Source organism: Haliotis rubra, unplaced genomic scaffold, assembly GCF_003918875.1.
Source record: "Haliotis rubra isolate DU_JTF1 unplaced genomic scaffold, ASM391887v1 Scf832, whole genome shotgun sequence".
In the NCBI taxonomy this organism is placed as follows: Eukaryota; Metazoa; Mollusca; class Gastropoda; order Lepetellida; family Haliotidae; genus Haliotis; species Haliotis rubra.
In genome coordinates, this window is record NW_025767560.1 from 235821 (window position 1) to 253471 (window position 17651).

Genomic DNA, 17651 nt, shown 5'->3' on the forward strand with positions numbered 1-17651 from the left:
ATGGATGGAGTGGCCAGGTATGTAGAATGTGTGCACTGTCTCCTTTATTATATATGCCTCTCCATGATGGTGTAAGTGTTCTGTGTCTACTTATTTATGTTTTTTATACAAATTACCTTAAAAAGTGTTAACCTACAAATATTTTACTTTATTGAGGAGTGGAATAACTGGAGTGAAATACTAGTAGAATGAGCCCTTTCCGTTCAATGTTTGTTCAGGATATTGCTGTTGATATCTTCCTAATGCTCAGCCTCCATATGGTAATGCTCACCAGTTTCTGTAAGAAATAAATGCAACATCAACTGCAAACATCTCCAGCTGTGTGTGCTTGGCCTTTAACCTCAAAGCTGGGATACATCCAAAAACTTGTGGTCGATCTATAAGCTTCACCTGACTTAGGAACATCTGGGGTGCAATCGACTATGAATATATAACACCATCCTTCCAGTGTGTGGGGCATGTATAGCACCTCCAGACCAGTGTGTATGGTGTACATGGCACAGAGGGGACTGGGGATATATGGCACCATCTGACCAGTGTATATGATTAACATGGTACAGAGGAGGTTGGGGGGATATGGCACCATCTGACCAGTGTATATGATTAACATCGTACAGAGGAGACTGGGGATATATGGTGCCATCTGCCCAGTGTATATGATTAATGCTGTACAGGAGGTTAGGAACTCCCAATCAGTTATTGGTTTTTCATCTGTGAAGGCATGTTCCACTAAATGCTGTATCTGTGTGACTGACGATGTATTGAAATCTGGATGACTGTCGTCACATGATACAAATGTATGTACCAACCATAAATAGTTTTGAAAAAACTGAGGTGTACCAAGAAAACATATTTGTGAAACTATCAACATTCACAATTACGTAAAACCAGTATCATGCTACCATTTTACTTAATTCACCTTCTAAATGGCATCAATAATTGCCAGCATGACTCTTGTAAATTGGTAATCAGATGTTGCAGTATTCAGCTGTAAGTGAGTGATAATTGTCAAGTAATTGGGATAATTTGTTAGGATTGGCAACTTGCACCAGGAGAATGGCGGCGTTGTTGAGGAGAATTAGTTCCAGACACCAGATGCTGAATAACAAGACATCAAGTTGTGGACGTTATTGGTACCACTGACACAACCATATTATCATGGTGCTAATATATATACAGGGTACATAAAGGGTGAGAAGGCCTTTACCCCATAAGGTCAACGATATTCTGGCTGCCAAGTAGCCTGTTGCTGTTTACTCTCCTGTAATGTTAATCCTGTTCTTTGGCCCTAAGCTGAGGATGTCTAAGTGATGGGAATCCCAATACACAACGGCTCCAGTCAGAATTCATATCTTTACTTGAATACTTATCAGATTCTTCAAACTGGCTTCAACATGACAGTTCATGGTGATTAACATTAACCTGGTACCGTCCTACCAGGTTCATAAAGATGTTGTACTCTCTAGAGTGCTATCATAGAGCTTAGATTTGCATATTTACTCCATCAAATGCAATGGGATATTAATCTGTAATATTCTTGAAATTATATCTCAGTTTCATAACAACTTTTCAGAATGAGTGCTGCAGTTATGTCAAGGCATTCATGTGTTGCAGCAAAATTATTGTGTGTTAAATGGTTTGAAATATTCCCCTGAGACCAAGAACTGATTAATTCCTGTTTATTATGTTTGTAGTTGTTAAAAAGAAAACATGTAGAATACCACTGTATTGATAAAAAATGGAGTTGCAAGCCATGTTTGATTTAAATTTATGATCAATTTTGGGACAACATATATGCTGTCAATAATCTATAGTCTTAGCTCAGTCGACCTTGTAGTTTCTGAGGTGTTATAAACAAAATGTAGACATTAATGATGGCCCACAAACGCAACACAACTATATAAGCTCAGGATTCAGAAAGACTGGCTCAGTAGGAGATCTCAGAAAACAAATACAGAAAGATGTGGCTATAATCTCACTGCTTTGAGAATCAGGTGGGACAGTGGGATATTGCTTAATTTTCTGCGCAGAGTAATAAATTATAAAAATAATGCCCATTTATAAAGAGCCTGTATCCACTCACTTGTGCATGCTCAAAGCGCTAAGACACTATTACCCCGGTTAGCTGCCTGTAAGGTTAACATTCATATTACTTAACCCACTGGGTACCTATTCACTGCCTCGTGAACAGAGGCAATTTTGGACAAACTCATTTGCCTTAGGTGAGACTACATGTGTCAAGTGTGCTCATTGTGAGACAGGACTGAAGTCCTATAAACTCTCATGAGTCAAGCTGCCAAACACGGTCTGCTAAACACACTCTGCCAAACACACACTTCATGACCAACGTTGCTTAAATTCAACTGATTTATGGTCTGGGCTCTATGTGATTATTAGGCCTGGGTTTGAATCCCAGATTCTCCTTGATCATATTGTTAGGGTTTTAAGCACAATGCACAAGATGGTAAAGTCTAAGACCAGCAGGACTTCAGACATTGCTCCCACATATCTAGGTGAGACACTGTGATGTACCTGACATACTGCTCAAAGCAGTATTAAACCTGACTCACTCACTCACTCTGCATCTCTGTATTGTACACTTATCGGATGCACTTAATAAGAAACTTCATCATCTGACCTTGTATCAATCATAATGTGCAACAAACACTACAAATTCACCATTCAGTAGTAAGTTTGGTTAAGGCCAACTATATTTCTGTTACTATAATGGATCACTAGCATTTGGGAGGTAAAGAAAAATTAGATTTAAGAGGGCACTAGGAGCACCAATGTATTTTCATTGCCTGCACAAGAAAATCCTGAAATACTTGAAAAACAGTTTATCAGTTTTTCAGATGCATTCTTTTCTTGTATATGTCCGATTTAACGTTTACAAAGATCCAGTGAATACAACAAACCTGGCTTTGCAGTTGAGAAAAAACTGTTTATTAGGTGAGCGGAAGTTAAGAAATTAAATTATAAAAAAGTAAATTGGACCAGGTGAATCGATTCTTGAAGTAAAAGAAAAAGATTCACTTTGTGATAATTTAGATAGGATTTATGATCAGAGTAAAGCTCAAAATTAGAATTTTTTTGTTTGGATTATACTTTTTAGATTGCTGTGAAGAAATAGCTCACCTGCATGCTTTGTTTGCTAACAGTTTGCTCAACATAACAGTGGACACACTGACTACCATTACTGGACAAAGAAACAAATGTTGTAAAGGGGATAAGGGTTTCCTCTCTCTCAGGTTATAAACCAAAACTGGATAGTGGAATCAGAGATGGAATATTTTGTTATGTTGCTGCTTCAAAACATCCAATTATCTTTCTCCTGAAACAAGGGGCCAAACAGTTTTATAATTTTTCATGATATCCAGAAAAGCGTGTTTTTTTAAATTCAAGTATTGTCTGAAACAGATTTTCTTGACAAAATCCCTGAATATCTTGCCGTTAGGTTTTTTGCTGACATTTATGAAGAGGAGAAAGATATTTTTATACCTCAGGGAGATGTTATCGAAGCTTGAATCGAATAGTCACTCATGTCAGTCAGTCAATTTTATAGATAAAAAGATTATTTAAAAAAGTATCACTCTTTTACAGGAAGTAGAGCATGTTTCCCTTTTTTGCTAAACACCTGATGTCATCGCTGATTTTCAGTGATATCAGTTTTGCTGCTATTGTCCCTTTGAAGTGAATGGAAACTGTTAGATAGATAATTAAAACAGTTATTCGCTGGTGTTGACATGTTATATATTGCATGAATGTGATGGTTGCTTTGAGAATGAGTGAATATTTCTAGATTTTTGCCAAACAATTCTGTCATTGCTACTCAAAGTATGATAAATTTGTTAAATAGTAAAAATATGAACGTTATTAAATCTGTTGCATTATATCTAAAAAATGTATTTAGAAGAAGTTGTACGCACATGGAATGGGGTAAAATATGGAAGCCATTTAAATTCACACATTTTTACCGATGTTACTGTAAACTAGCAGTCAATGGAAAACGAGGCGGTAATCAGTGCGTGATTGTTGAATGGGGTAAAATATGCAAGCCAGTTTGTTGCTACAATAAATATGATATTTAGAGAAGCAAAATATATTATGCATTTTGTGTCAACAACACTTCGTTTTGATCCGTGAGTAGACACAATATATATGACTGTGAATTCTTTGAATAATGTGGACCAAAGACGGCAAAGTTATAATTATTGGTAACTGCCAGTTGTCTGTGGTCTGTGTTTGCCGCGATTAGGACCCCATCGCGGGGGATTGACTTATGCACGAAACATGCCATTTTGACACTGATTTTAAGGGTCAAGTTTGGGGGTCGTCTTATCCATGGGGTCGTCTTATAGACGGTCATATACGGTAATACCAGGTCCCACACGTGACCCAATTGTATTCTGTCGTGTTGTCGTACAATAGGCCATGTGGCCAGAGTACTGAATAAACTACTTGACTTGACTTGAATATTCCTTGGAGCATGAGAGTACAATCTACATTGAAACTGACTGTTGATGAGGGTACTGATGCTGTGCACGGTTACATATCACTGATGTGGAGACTGTCCTTCCAAGTGGCTGATTGTTATGTCATTGGTACAACATAATGCTGCATACCATATTTAACAGTTGCAAGTGGCCTTGTCTGACCAGCTGAAATGTATATTCTTACCTGTTTACAACTTATATAATCAACTTCTTGGGACATGCCAATGTCCCAGTCTCTATGATGCCACAATCAATTTTCACCCCATTCCAATCTCAAGGTTCCTGAACCATATTGTTTTCCTTTCTGCCCAGACCCATGTGGGATTCGACTCCCCGGTCTTCGGGCGGACGAGCTTAACGCTTTTAACCACTAGGCTACCCCTAATCATTTCCTTTCTGCCCAGACCACACTCTAATGCTGAGGCCTATAACTGAAGCAAATCTAGATTTTTTCACAAATGTTGCCAGCATCTTTAATCTGCATTAGTTAAACTTTGTTTTCCTTATTATACTGGAGCCCTTTACCATAAGTATTGCCTGTGAAGATCCAGGTTGGAATTGGTCTTCAGTAACCCATGCTTGCCATAAGAGGCGACTAATGGAAACAGGTGATCAGATTGGGTGACTTGATCAACACATGTCATTGTATCCCAATTGTGTAGATCAATGCTCTTGATGTTGATCACTGGATTGGCTGGTCCAGCCATGATTATTTTTAGACTGCTGCGATCTAGCTTGAATATTTTTTAGTGTGTCATTAAACAACAAACAAACAAATAACATAAGTATTGTTAAAAGCTGTGTTATTCTCGATTGTGCCATGACTTTAACCAAGCAGAATCAAGCAGTTTCGATCAGAGATTTCAAATCAAAATAACCACCTTTGATTGGTACCGCTGATTTGACTTTAAAATTTAAAACTTCATGGTTTGTTTCAAAATTCAATTCCACTTTGTCACCATTGGTAACATTGTAACTCTACTCTTAAACTGCTGTGGTTTCAGGTTCAAAATTTAATTTAGCACCGTCAAATCAACAGGTAACATAATACTCTACACTGAAAACAGAGTACTTTTATCTCATACCAGCTCCTATCACTGGTCAAGGTCGTACCGAAGGTGGGGATGATGTAACGTGGTGCAAGCCTATGAAATATATAATTCATTGTGAGTGGCGTTACTTTAACTGTGGGGATGAATAATGAATCTCCTTATCAACACCTAACATAGGTTTACTCCTGGAGAATGTCAAGGTTACAGCCAAGGCCCTGCCAAATTTACGCCCCCTTTTTCTTTTGAAACTGACTTTGTTCCTCGTGATCAAATATACATACATGTATTATGAAATGAACATGGGGATTCTTGAACCAGTTTCAATGCCAAATCCATTTTCCGTCAGTCATGGCAATTATTTGTTTTGTGTTGACAAATTGACAGAAAAATAATGTATCTTGTCACTGTATCCAGAGCATTTGTACATGAAGTGTTACATGAGTTTTGAACTATGTTATATACACTGAAGCTGTTATATGTCTGTACAGACCATGTGCCAGGTCGTATAGATTTGTTATCAAGACATGTAGAAAACCTGGGGGTCCAAGTAATGCATGTAGGGTTAAACATACAGACTGAGGCAGCAGTTTCTTCGGAATGCAAGATACAGTAGTGCCAGTTAATAAGAATTATGGGACCCGATCTTCTTTTGGTCAAATTACAGACAAGTTATTCATTCGGAAAAAAATGGCTTGTTTGAATAATTAAGTAAAAATATATGACATTATTCCAACTTGCTGTGTTGTGAAACTTTGGTACTATTGCAATATATAAAATAGTCTTGTGCATAGAATTACAGATTTATATTAAGGTAAACAATTAATGAGAGTAAACTAATCAGAAAACAAAAGCCACAATACAAGAAATTCTGTACACTGTTCGTTGTCCAGTTCATTTAGGTGTCAAAAGAAATACCAAACCTAATTTGATGTAATAAGGAATATTAAGGTAATTGTCTCCTCAAATATTTCATTTATAGCAAGCAATAACAGTAATGATTATAATTGTGTCTGTGTCTGGCATTTTGAAGAAAAGGATTCTTCTTTTGCATGATGTCTCATCACCCAACTTGTCAAAATCTGTAAACCTTCCAAAATCACAAGCTAGAAAAGGTGATTGTTAATTGATCTTTAATTGGTTGTTCATGTGACAATGAATGAAGTCAATGTCGAGTCCAAATAACGTTGATGTTTTTTGTGGACAAAATTTGCTGATACATGATGTACTACACTTATTTTTGTATTGGCAGAATTCGGTGTAAAATATTGTATTGATTCTGCCCAAATCAGAATGGTTGGCATTTCCTGATAAAGTATGGGTGCCTGTGACATTTGGTCTGAAAGAAGAGGAAAAGACGAGTGTGGATGCCTGGCAGTCTCACAGTTCCTGAACCATATTATTTTCCCTTCTGCCCAACTCTTACTTTAATGCTGAAGCCCATTAATGAAGCAAATCTGGATTTTTTTCCACAGGTTTGATCTCCCATCTCAGTGGAGCTCTGTATAAGATTTAAATAGAGTTGTTTCTATCAATTTTCTGTATTTTCAGAGCATTCAGCATTAGCATGGTTTGCAGGATACAGAACTAGTCTGTCTCATAGACCCTTAACCATAATATTTCCCTACTACCAAACCCTCCCTATGATGCTAAAGCCCTAAATGAAGCAGCAAGTCTAGAAATCTCTGGTCTCCCAGGGGATCCTTTTCAATTTAAATGGGTTTATTTGTTACTTTCAAAATTATATATATTCAGAAACCAAGCGTTAGTCTAGATACAGAACCTGAACACAAACAGGTTGTAAAGAATGCAGCTTTGTGTAATGGGTAGTGATTCATAAACACATGCTCATGACGTAGCAGGTAGGGGGAATCGTACAATCAACTCTGCTTTTATCGGAGATTTCTGATGGATATGGAAAGGGTTTTGTCACTTTTATTTGCACATTTCTGTAACAAAGTAACATGTCTATGTTGCTTAAAGTGTAATGGATTCCCAATGTCAGGGCTAAGCTGTGTCAAACTGGATCGACCAGGATCCCAGTGGTATTCGTAGGAACACAGTTAAATTACAAACTCACCCTAGAGTGAGTTGATATTACTTTAGGCGAACAGATGTCTGGAACTGGCCAGCCTGGACCATATTTCATTGTCGTCAATACTTCCATCAACAAAATCAATGCAGTATGAAACTGAGACTTCACATGACAAGAAATGGCTCAAAGGTCTCCAGTCCCACAGTTCCACAGTACAGGACATGGCGACTGGAGGGTTAAAAGATGGTTGTGTTTTAATAATATAATGTGTCAACTTTCTAAGGGACATTTAAAGAGTTTCTTGTCAGGATTGTTTATCTGCTGGCGCTGCTATTATTGCAAGTAAAGAGAGCTTCTCATGACAAGCTTGGTCAATAGGCCGTTAGTCACACACTCTGCCTATTGGTCAATTGGTTGTTAACAGTTCAAGCTTCAATGTGGCCTAACCAACATGTGGCAGGCTGCATGGCCCAGTAGCAGACAGGAATCACAGAGGAATTCCTGATTAGATAATTCAACTGTTGCTGAACCATTTAAGATGATTAGCCGATCTGCCCAGTTATGTTGGGATCGCTGGGCTTCCAGAGGAAATTCTAGAGTGACAGGTTAGAGGGGGGAACACGGAGGGTCTGAACAAATAGATGGGTCTGAGGAGAGTAACTGGCCTGGAGAGATAGGAGTTCAACAGATGGGCTGTATGGAGAAACATGACTTAACATTTATGCAAAAAGTAAAGTTGTCTCATTTAAGATACATATCTACCAAATAAAAGTAAAATTCAAGTCCAGATCAATATTTAATTTCAGGTCTTGCCAAATCATTCAAGACTTGAGTTGGACTCCTTTTTCAGTATATGCTCAAGGATCTGGGAGACAGACTAAGAGGGATGTAGATGGAGCCTGGTTCCCTGCAGTAAGAAATAGTGAGTGAGTGAGTTGGGTTTTACGCCGCTTTTAGCAATGTTACAGCAATATCACGGCGGGGGACACCAGAAATGGGCGTCACACATTGTACCCATGTGGGGAATCGAACCCGGGCCTTCGGCGTGACGAGCGGACGCTTTAACCACTAGACTACCCCACCGCCCCAGTAAGAAATAGAGAGAGACTGCAGTTGGCTTTGGCTTGGTTTGGTTGTTGTTTAACACTGCACTCAGCAATATTCCAGCTATATGGCAGCGGTCTGTAAATAATCAAGTCTGGACCAGACAATTAAGTGATCGACAGCATGAGCATCGATCTAAGCAATTGGGATACAATGACATGTGTCAACCAAGTCAGCGAGCCTGACCACCCGATCCTGTTAGTGGCCTCTTATGAGGATGGGTTACTGAAGACCAATTCTAACCTGGATCTTCACGTGGACTGAACAGATAGATGGTGCCGAACAGGTAGATGGTGCTGAATAGACTGTTGAACAGACTGAGGGGGCTGGACAGATTGATGTAGACTAACATATAGTCTCTGAAATCTGCATGCTTTACAGAAACAGTTCTTAAAGTATTTGAAAAGATGCATTAGAAAGGGGCGAGGAGAAACTTTATTCATTTACAGAAACTCCAGTAATCCAAATATAATAGACTGCTTGGGCTGTATTGGATATATTTGTTTCTGGGTCTGGATGGCAGAATATAATAGATGGTGCTGGTAGATGTGGTGAACAGATAGAAGGGCTGAACAGATAGATGTGGTGAACAGACAGAGAGGCAAACAGATAGATGTGGTGAACAGACAGAGAGGCAAACAGATACACAAACAGATAGAGAGGCTGGACAGATAGATGTGGTGAACAGATAGAGAGGCTGGACAGATAGATGTGGTGAACAGACAGAGAGGCAAACAGATAGACAAACAGATAGAGAGGCTGGACAGATAGATGTGGTGAACAGATAGAGAGGCTGGACAGATAGATGTGGTGAACAGACAGAGAGGCAAACAGATAGACAAACAGATAGAGAGGCTGGACAGATAGATGTGGTGAACAGATAGAGAGGCAAACAGATAGATGTGGTGAACAGACAGAGAGGCAAACAGAGAGGCAAACAGATAGAGAGGCTGGACAGATAGATGTGGTGAACAGATAGAGAGGCAAACAGATAGATGTGGTGAACAGACAGATAGGCAAACAGATAGACAAACAGATAGAGAGGCTGGACAGATAGATGTGGTGAACAGATAGATAGCAAACAGATAGAGAGGCTGGACAGATGGTTGGGGTGAAACAGATAGATGGCACTGAACAATTATGTTAACAGTCTTGTACTTGGAACTATTTCTGTTTCAAAATGACAGTTTATCAAGAGCATGGTTTGTGTTTGAAAAACACATGTTGATATAATTGATTAAAGGGATCTATACAGTAGATCTCCTCAGGGCACACTGTCAGATATTGGCACCAATATTTGGAGAACAGATTCATATGATAACCTTGAATATATATCTATTTGTAAATTGTTCTACAAATCAATACAACAGTTTGATTTATGATGAGAAATAATTGATCTAGACCAGGACTCAAAATTGTTTCCAAAGCTTGGAAGGCAGCATCTGGCTGTTTTATTGCATTTATTATGTTATTATATGTGCGGAAAGATGCATGGACTGATACATATACTCATCTCCTCATGCTGAGAGACGGACACATTTCTTAAACCTAAGTAGGATATCTCTTGATATTGTAGGAAGAGTTGTCTCATATATCATATAAATGCTATAATTATCATCTTTGTAGTCTGGATATATGCCGCATCAATCCCTATCCCTGCATGTACACTGGCAACTGAAGTTCTTTGATTGAAAGAATGTTAACTTACTGAGGTGATACGGTTCTCCATCACTGTGAGATCAATACCAGTCTGCAGAAACATCTTCCTATGGTGGTGTTGGTAAGAAGTGCTCACAGTGGATTGTGCTCAATCACTCATCATGCTGAGCAAAACTCAACTTGGGAAAATCCATATCAGAGCTAGTTGATTTACAGTAATGTTGTGTATCCAGCATGTAGCTATTTCACAGGATTGTGATGAAGACGGGGTCAGAAGTTGATAAGATTGGTGCATGTTTGCTATATATCCTGGATGGTAATATCCCCATATATTCATCGTTAAGAACATTATATATTGGACATTGTTTTGACTGGGATGATGAAGAAGTTAAACATTGAACTTACTGAAGTTTAGAAAAAGTTTGAGGTGCCAGTTAACTCATACATGGATATGTTATAGAACTGAGATTGAAGTACTTACCTCATTAGTGTGAGTTGCCTAGGTTACAGTGTCATGCCCACACACAGTTTCCAGTTCCGTGTAAAGTTGAGCCTCAAGTTGAGAGGACAGGTCCAGCCTTACTAGGCTGAGAAATGTGCGGAAGTTGTCCGATATAAAGCCAAGATAAATCTCCTTTAGATCCAAGAGGCACAGATATCTGTAATGTTCTTTACACTCCACACAGCAGTCATGATTACTCCAGACCTGCCTGGTGCCACTTACATCTCAGATTGGTCCCAAATTAGATGTGTGGATCACATGACTGGCCCATTATGAATGGTAAACACAGCAGCCCTGCCAGCACTAGAGACTGCGAGCCTGCTACACTGCATGTCTGGTGCCAGTATAGTACAGCATGGGATATAGCCCTCTCTTGTATGTGTGGTGCCAGTATATATACAGCATGGGATATAACCCTCTCTTGTATGTGTGGTGCCAGTATATATACAGCATGGGATATAACCCTCTCTTGTATGTGTGGTGCCAGTATATATACAGGATGGGATATAGCCCTCTCTTGTATGTGTGGTGCCAGTATATATACAGCATGGGATATAGCCCTCTCTTGTATGTGTGGTGCCAGTATATATACAGGATGGGATATAACCCTCTCTTGTATGTGTGGTGCCAGTATATATACAGCATGGGATATAGCCCTCTCTTGTATGTGTGGTGCCAGTATATATACAGGATGGGATATAGCCCTCTCTTGTATGTGTGGTGCCAGTATATATACAGCATGGGATATAGCCCTCTCTTGTATGTGTGGTGCCAGTATATATACAGGATGGGATATAGCCCTCTCTTGTATGTGTGGTGCCAGTATATATATACAGGATGGGATATAGCCCTCTCTTGTATGTGTGGTGCCAGTATATATATACAGGATGGGATATAGCCCTCTCTTGTATGTGTGGTGCCAGTATATATACAGGATGGGATATAACCCTCTCTTGTATGTGTGGTGCCAGTATATATACAGCATGGGATATAGCCCTCTCTTGTATGTGTGGTGCCAGTATATATACAAGATGGGATATAGCCCTCTCTTGTATGTGTGGTGCCAGTATAGTACAGCATAGGATATAGCCCTCTCTTGTATGTGTGGTGCCAGTATATATACAGGATGGGATATAACCCTCTCTTGTATGTGTGGTGCCAGTATATATATACAGGATGGGATATAGCCCTCTCTTGTATGTGTGGTGCCAGTATATATACAGCATGGGATATAGCCCTCTCTTGTATGTGTGGTGCCAGTATATATACAGGATGGGATATAGCCCTCTCTTGTATGTGTGGTGCCAGTATATATACAGGATGGGATATAGCCCTCTCTTGTATGTGTGGTGCCAGTATATATATACAGCATGGGATATAGCCACTCTCTTGTATGTGTGGTGCCAGTATATATATACAGCATGGGATATAGCCCTCTCTTGTATGTGTGGTGCCAGTATATATACAGGATGGGATATAGCCCTCTCTTGTATGTGTGGTGCCAGTATATATACAGGATGGGATATAGCCCTCTCTTGTATGTGTGGTGCCAGTATATATACAGCATGGGATATAGCCCTCTCTTGTATGTGTGGTGCCAGTATATATACAGCATGGGATATAGCCCTCTCTTGTATGTGTGGTGCCAGTATATATACAGCATGGGATATAGCCCTCTCTTGTATGTGTGGTGCCAGTATATATACAGGATGGGATATAGCCCCTCTCTTGTATGTGTGGTGCCAGTATATATACAGGATGGGATATAGCCCTCTCTTGTATGTGTGGTGCCAGTATATATATACAGGATGGGATATAGCCCTCTCTTGTATGTGTGGTGCCAGTATATATACAGGATGGGATATAGCCCTCTCTTGTATGTGTGGTGCCAGTATATATACAGCATGGGATATAGCCCTCTCTTGTATGTGTGGTGCCAGTATATATACAGCATGGGATATAGCCCTCTCTTGTATGTGTGGTGCCAGTATATATACAGGATGGGATATAACCCTCTCTTGTATGTGTGGTGCCAGTATATATACAGGATGGGATATAGCCCTCTCTTGTATGTGTGGTGCCAGTATATATATACAGGATGGGATATAGCCCTCTCTTGTATGTGTGGTGCCAGTATATATACAGTATGGGATATAGCCCTCTCTTGTATGTGTGGTGCCAGTATATATACAGGATGGGATATAGCCCTCACTTGTATGTGTGGTGCCAGTATATATACAAGATGGGATATAGCCCTCTCTTGTATGTGTGGTGCCAGTATAATACAGCATGGGATATAGCCCTCTCTTGTATGTGTGGTGCCAGTATATATACAAGATGGGATATAACCCTCTCTTGTATGTGTTGTGCCAGTATATATACAGGATGGGATATAGCCCTCTCTTGTATGTGTGGTGCCAGTATACAGTCAGACCTCGTTAATACGAACACTTTGTTTTTTTTAAATAAACGTTCGGATAGTGAAACGTTCGAACTGCTGAAACCACAGTATATGCACCGAGTTACTTCCCCTTGATATCTTTCCTTACTATCGAGACTCTGAGGTCATAGATGAAGCCTATGTTTATGAAGGAAATTATAAGCTTGTAAAACGTTATTGCTACTACATTCCATACACCATTTAAAAGATCTAATCCTACTGTTGATAAATATGAAGTTTATTTTTATAATGTTATTCAAAAACTATGGCGATTTTTTTTCCATTTGTGACATGTCATAACATGCCCGTGCCTTTTTTCTTTTATATTTTCATTTTTACGTCATCAGAAAATTATTATAAAAAGATTTCTTAAATAATATGTATGGTCGCCTATTTCCCGATATCTGTGGCTTTCCGCTGGGTAACATGACATAACAACGTTTTCGAAGCGTCGTATGAATAACATGGGAGGCGAATCGTTTGATGTCGGGTATCGTTCGAAAGCTCTGAACATCAACAACATCACTGAACCCTTGCCGAGAGTATTTTCACAGTTGTAAGAAGCGATTTTATTGGATAAAAATTGGTTTCTAATGACGCTTTTTCGCTACAGTCTGCTATAAGGGTCGTGATTGGTCAAAATCAGACACGTAACCTAAGGCAGCCAATCATATTACGGCAATGGATACTGTCCAATGTTATTGTGGACCCGCTGCCGAAGCATGTGTCCGAGAATCATTGTTTTCAATAACATTGCGAAAAATAGTTTATAATTTTAATTCGTGTTGAAACGGTACCGAGCATATATTTCTGGATTGAAGTCTTTCCCGAAACAGCGTGGTCGTCGAAATTTCCCTATCACTTATGATAAAGGGATCAAAGGGATGAGTCGCTAAGTCGCTAAACAAACAACGTGTCACTTTGGGTGGACCAGTCAGCAGCGCGGTCAACTTCAATCGTTCGGATTAACGCAGCTGTTTACAACTTAATTAGTCCAATCCGTTCCGACTGACCAGCGTTCGGAGGCGGAAACTGAATCATCGGACTAACGAGGTGTCAATTATATACAATATATAGGGAGATGATTTGGTGCCCAGTGAGTAGCGTTAGAAGTCGGTGGATTCGGATTAACGAGGACGGATTACAGCGGCCTGATTGTATATACAGCATGGGATATAGCCCTCTCTTGTATGTGTGGTGCCAGTATATATACAGCATGGGATATAAACCTCTCTTGTATGTGTGGTGCCAGTATATATATACAGCATGGGATATAGCCCTCTCTTGTATGTGTGGTGCCAGTATATATACAGGATGGGATATAGCCCTCTCTTGTATGTGTGGTGCCAGTATATATATACAGCATGGGATATAGCCCTCTCTTGTATGTGTGGTGCCAGTATATATACAGGATGGGATATAGCCCTCTCTTGTATGTGTGGTGCCAGTATATATATACAGCATGGGATATAGCCCTCTCTTGTATGTGTGGTGCCAGTATATATACAGGATGGGATATAGCCCTCTCTTGTATGTGTGGTGCCAGTATATATATACAGCATGGGATATAGCCCTCTCTTGTATGTGTGATGCCAGTATATATACAGGATGGGATATAGCCCTCTCTTGTATGTGTGGTGCCAGTATATATATACAGCATGGGATATAGCCCCTCTTGTATGTGTGGTGCCAGTATATATACAGGATGGGATATAGCCCTCTCTTGTATGTGTGGTGCCAGTATATATACAGGATGGGATATAGCCCTCTCTTGTATGTGTGGTGCCAGTATATATACAGCATGGGATATAACCCTCTCTTGTATGTGTGGTGTCTGTATATATACAGCATGGGATATAGCACTCTCTTGTATGTGTGGTGCCAGTATATATACAGGATGGGATATAGCCCTCTCTTGTATGTGTGGTGCCAATATATATATACAGCATGGGATATAGCCCTCTCTTGTATGTGTGGTGCCAGTATATATACAAGATGGGATATAGCCCTCTCTTGTATGTGTGGTGCCAGTATAGTACAGCATGGGATATAGCCCTCTCTTGTATGTGTGGTGCGAGTATATATACAAGATGGGATATAACCCTCTCTTGTATGTGTTGTGCCAGTATATATACAGGATGGGATATAGCCCTCTCTTGTATGTGTGGTGCCAGTATACAGTCAGACCTTGTTAATACGAACACTTTGGGTTTTTTAAATAAACGTTCGGATAGTGAAACGTTCGAACTGCTGAAACCACAGTATATGCACCGAGTTACTTCCCCTTGTTATCTTTCCTTACTTTTGAGACTCTGAGGTCATAGATGAAGCCTATGTTTATGAAGGAAATTATAAGCTTGTAAAACGTTATTGCTACTACATTCCATACACCATTTAAAAGATCTAATCCTACTGTTGATAAATATGAAGTTTATTTTTATAATGTTATTCAAAAACTATGGCGATTTTTTTTTCCATTTGTGACATGTCATAACATGCCCGTGCCTTTTTCTTTTATATTTTCATTTTTACGTCATCAGAAAATTATTATAAAAAGATTTCTTAAATAATATGTATGGTCGCCTATTTCCCGATATCTGTGGCTTTCCGCTGGGTAACATGACATAACAACGGAAAATACCTCCGTTTTCGAGGCGTCGTATGAATAACATGGGAGGCGAATCGTTTGATGTCGGGTATCGATCGAAAGCTCTGAACATCAACAACATCACTGAACCCTTGCCGAGAGTATTTTCACAGTTGTAAGAAGCGATTTTATTGGATAAAAATTGGTTTCTAATGACGCTTTTTCGCTACAGTCTGCTATAAGGGTCGTGATTGGTCAAAATCAGACACGTAACCTAAGGCAGCCAATCATATTACGGCAATGGATACTGTCCAATGTTATTGTGGACCCGCTGCCGAAGCATGTGTCCGAGAATCATTGTTTTCAATAACATTGCGAAAAATAGTTTATAATTTTAATTCGTGTTGAAACGGTACCGAGCATATATTTCTGGATTGAAGTCTTTCCCGAAACAGCGTGGTCGTCGAAATTTCCCTATCACTTATGATAAAGGGATCAAAGGGATGAGTCGCTAAGTCGCTAAACAAACAACGTGTCACTTTGGGTGGACCAGTCAGCAGCGCGGTCAACTTCAATCGTTCGGATTAACGCAGCTGTTTACAACTTAATTAGTCCAATCCGTTCCGACTGACCAGCGTTCGGAGGCGGAAACTGAATCATCGGACTAACGAGGTGTCAATTATATACAATATATAGGGAGATGATTTGGTGCCCAGTGAGTAGCGTTCGGAAGTCGGTGGATTCGGATTAACGAGGACCGGATTACCGCGGCCTGATTGTATATACAGCATGGGATATAGCCCTCTCTTGTATGTGTGGTGCCAGTATATATACAGCATGGGATATAACCCTCTCTTGTATGTGTGGTGCCAGTATATATATACAGGATGGGATATAGCCCTCTCTTGTATGTGTGGTGCCAGTATATATACAGGATGGGATATAGCCCTCTCTTGTATGTGTGGTGCCAGTATATATATACAGCATGGGATATAGCCCTCTCTTGTATGTGTGGTGCCAGTATATATACAGGATGGGATATAGCCCTCTCTTGTATGTGTGGTGCCAGTATATATACAGGATGGGATATAGCCCTCTCTTGTATGTGTGGTGCCAGTATATATACAGCATGGGATATAACCCCTCTTGTATGTGTGGTGCCTGTATATATACAGCATGGGATATAGCCTCTCTTGTATGTGTGGTGCCAGCATATATACAGGATGCCAGGATATAGCCCTCTCTTGTATGTGTGGTGCCAGTATATATATACAGCATGGGATATAGCCCTCTCTTGTATGTGGTGCCAGTAGTATATATACAGCATGGGATATAGCCCTCTCTTGTATGTGTGGTGCCAGTATATATACAGCATGGGATATAGCCCTCTCTTGTATGTGTGGTGCCAGTATATATACAGGATGGGATATAGCCCTCTCTTGTATGTGTGGTGCCAGTATATATACAGGATGGGATATAGCCCTCTCTTGTATGTGTGGTGCCAGTATATATACAGCATGGGATATAACCCTCTCTTGTATGTGTGATGCCAGTATATATACAGCATGGGATATAGCCCTCTCTTGTATGTGTGGTGCCAGTATATATACAGGATGGGATATAGCCCTCTCTTGTATGTGTGGTGCCAGTATATATACAGCATGGGATATAGCCCTCTCTTGTATGTGTGGTGCCAGTATATATACAGGATGGGATATAGCCCTCTCTTGTGTGTGGTGCCAGTATATATACAGCATGGGATATAGCCCTCTCTTGTAT

At 39.8% G+C, this 17651-nt stretch overlaps 1 protein-coding gene and 1 long non-coding RNA gene across 2 annotated transcripts in view; one reads left to right on the forward strand and one right to left on the reverse strand.

The window, feature by feature from the left end:
- Positions 1-11111, reverse strand: part of LOC124262360 — an 80395-nt gene extending 69284 nt beyond the window's left edge. The window contains exon 1 of the mRNA XM_046696846.1: positions 10825-11111. The gene's annotated coding sequence lies outside the window, so the exon portion shown is untranslated. The remainder of the gene's footprint in view (positions 1-10824) is intronic.
- LOC124262361 overlaps positions 1-17651 on the forward strand; it is a 48798-nt gene that overhangs the window by 6075 nt on the left and 25072 nt on the right. The window contains exon 2 of the long non-coding RNA XR_006894566.1: positions 8387-8492. This is a non-coding gene — a long non-coding RNA (uncharacterized LOC124262361). The remainder of the gene's footprint in view (positions 1-8386; positions 8493-17651) is intronic.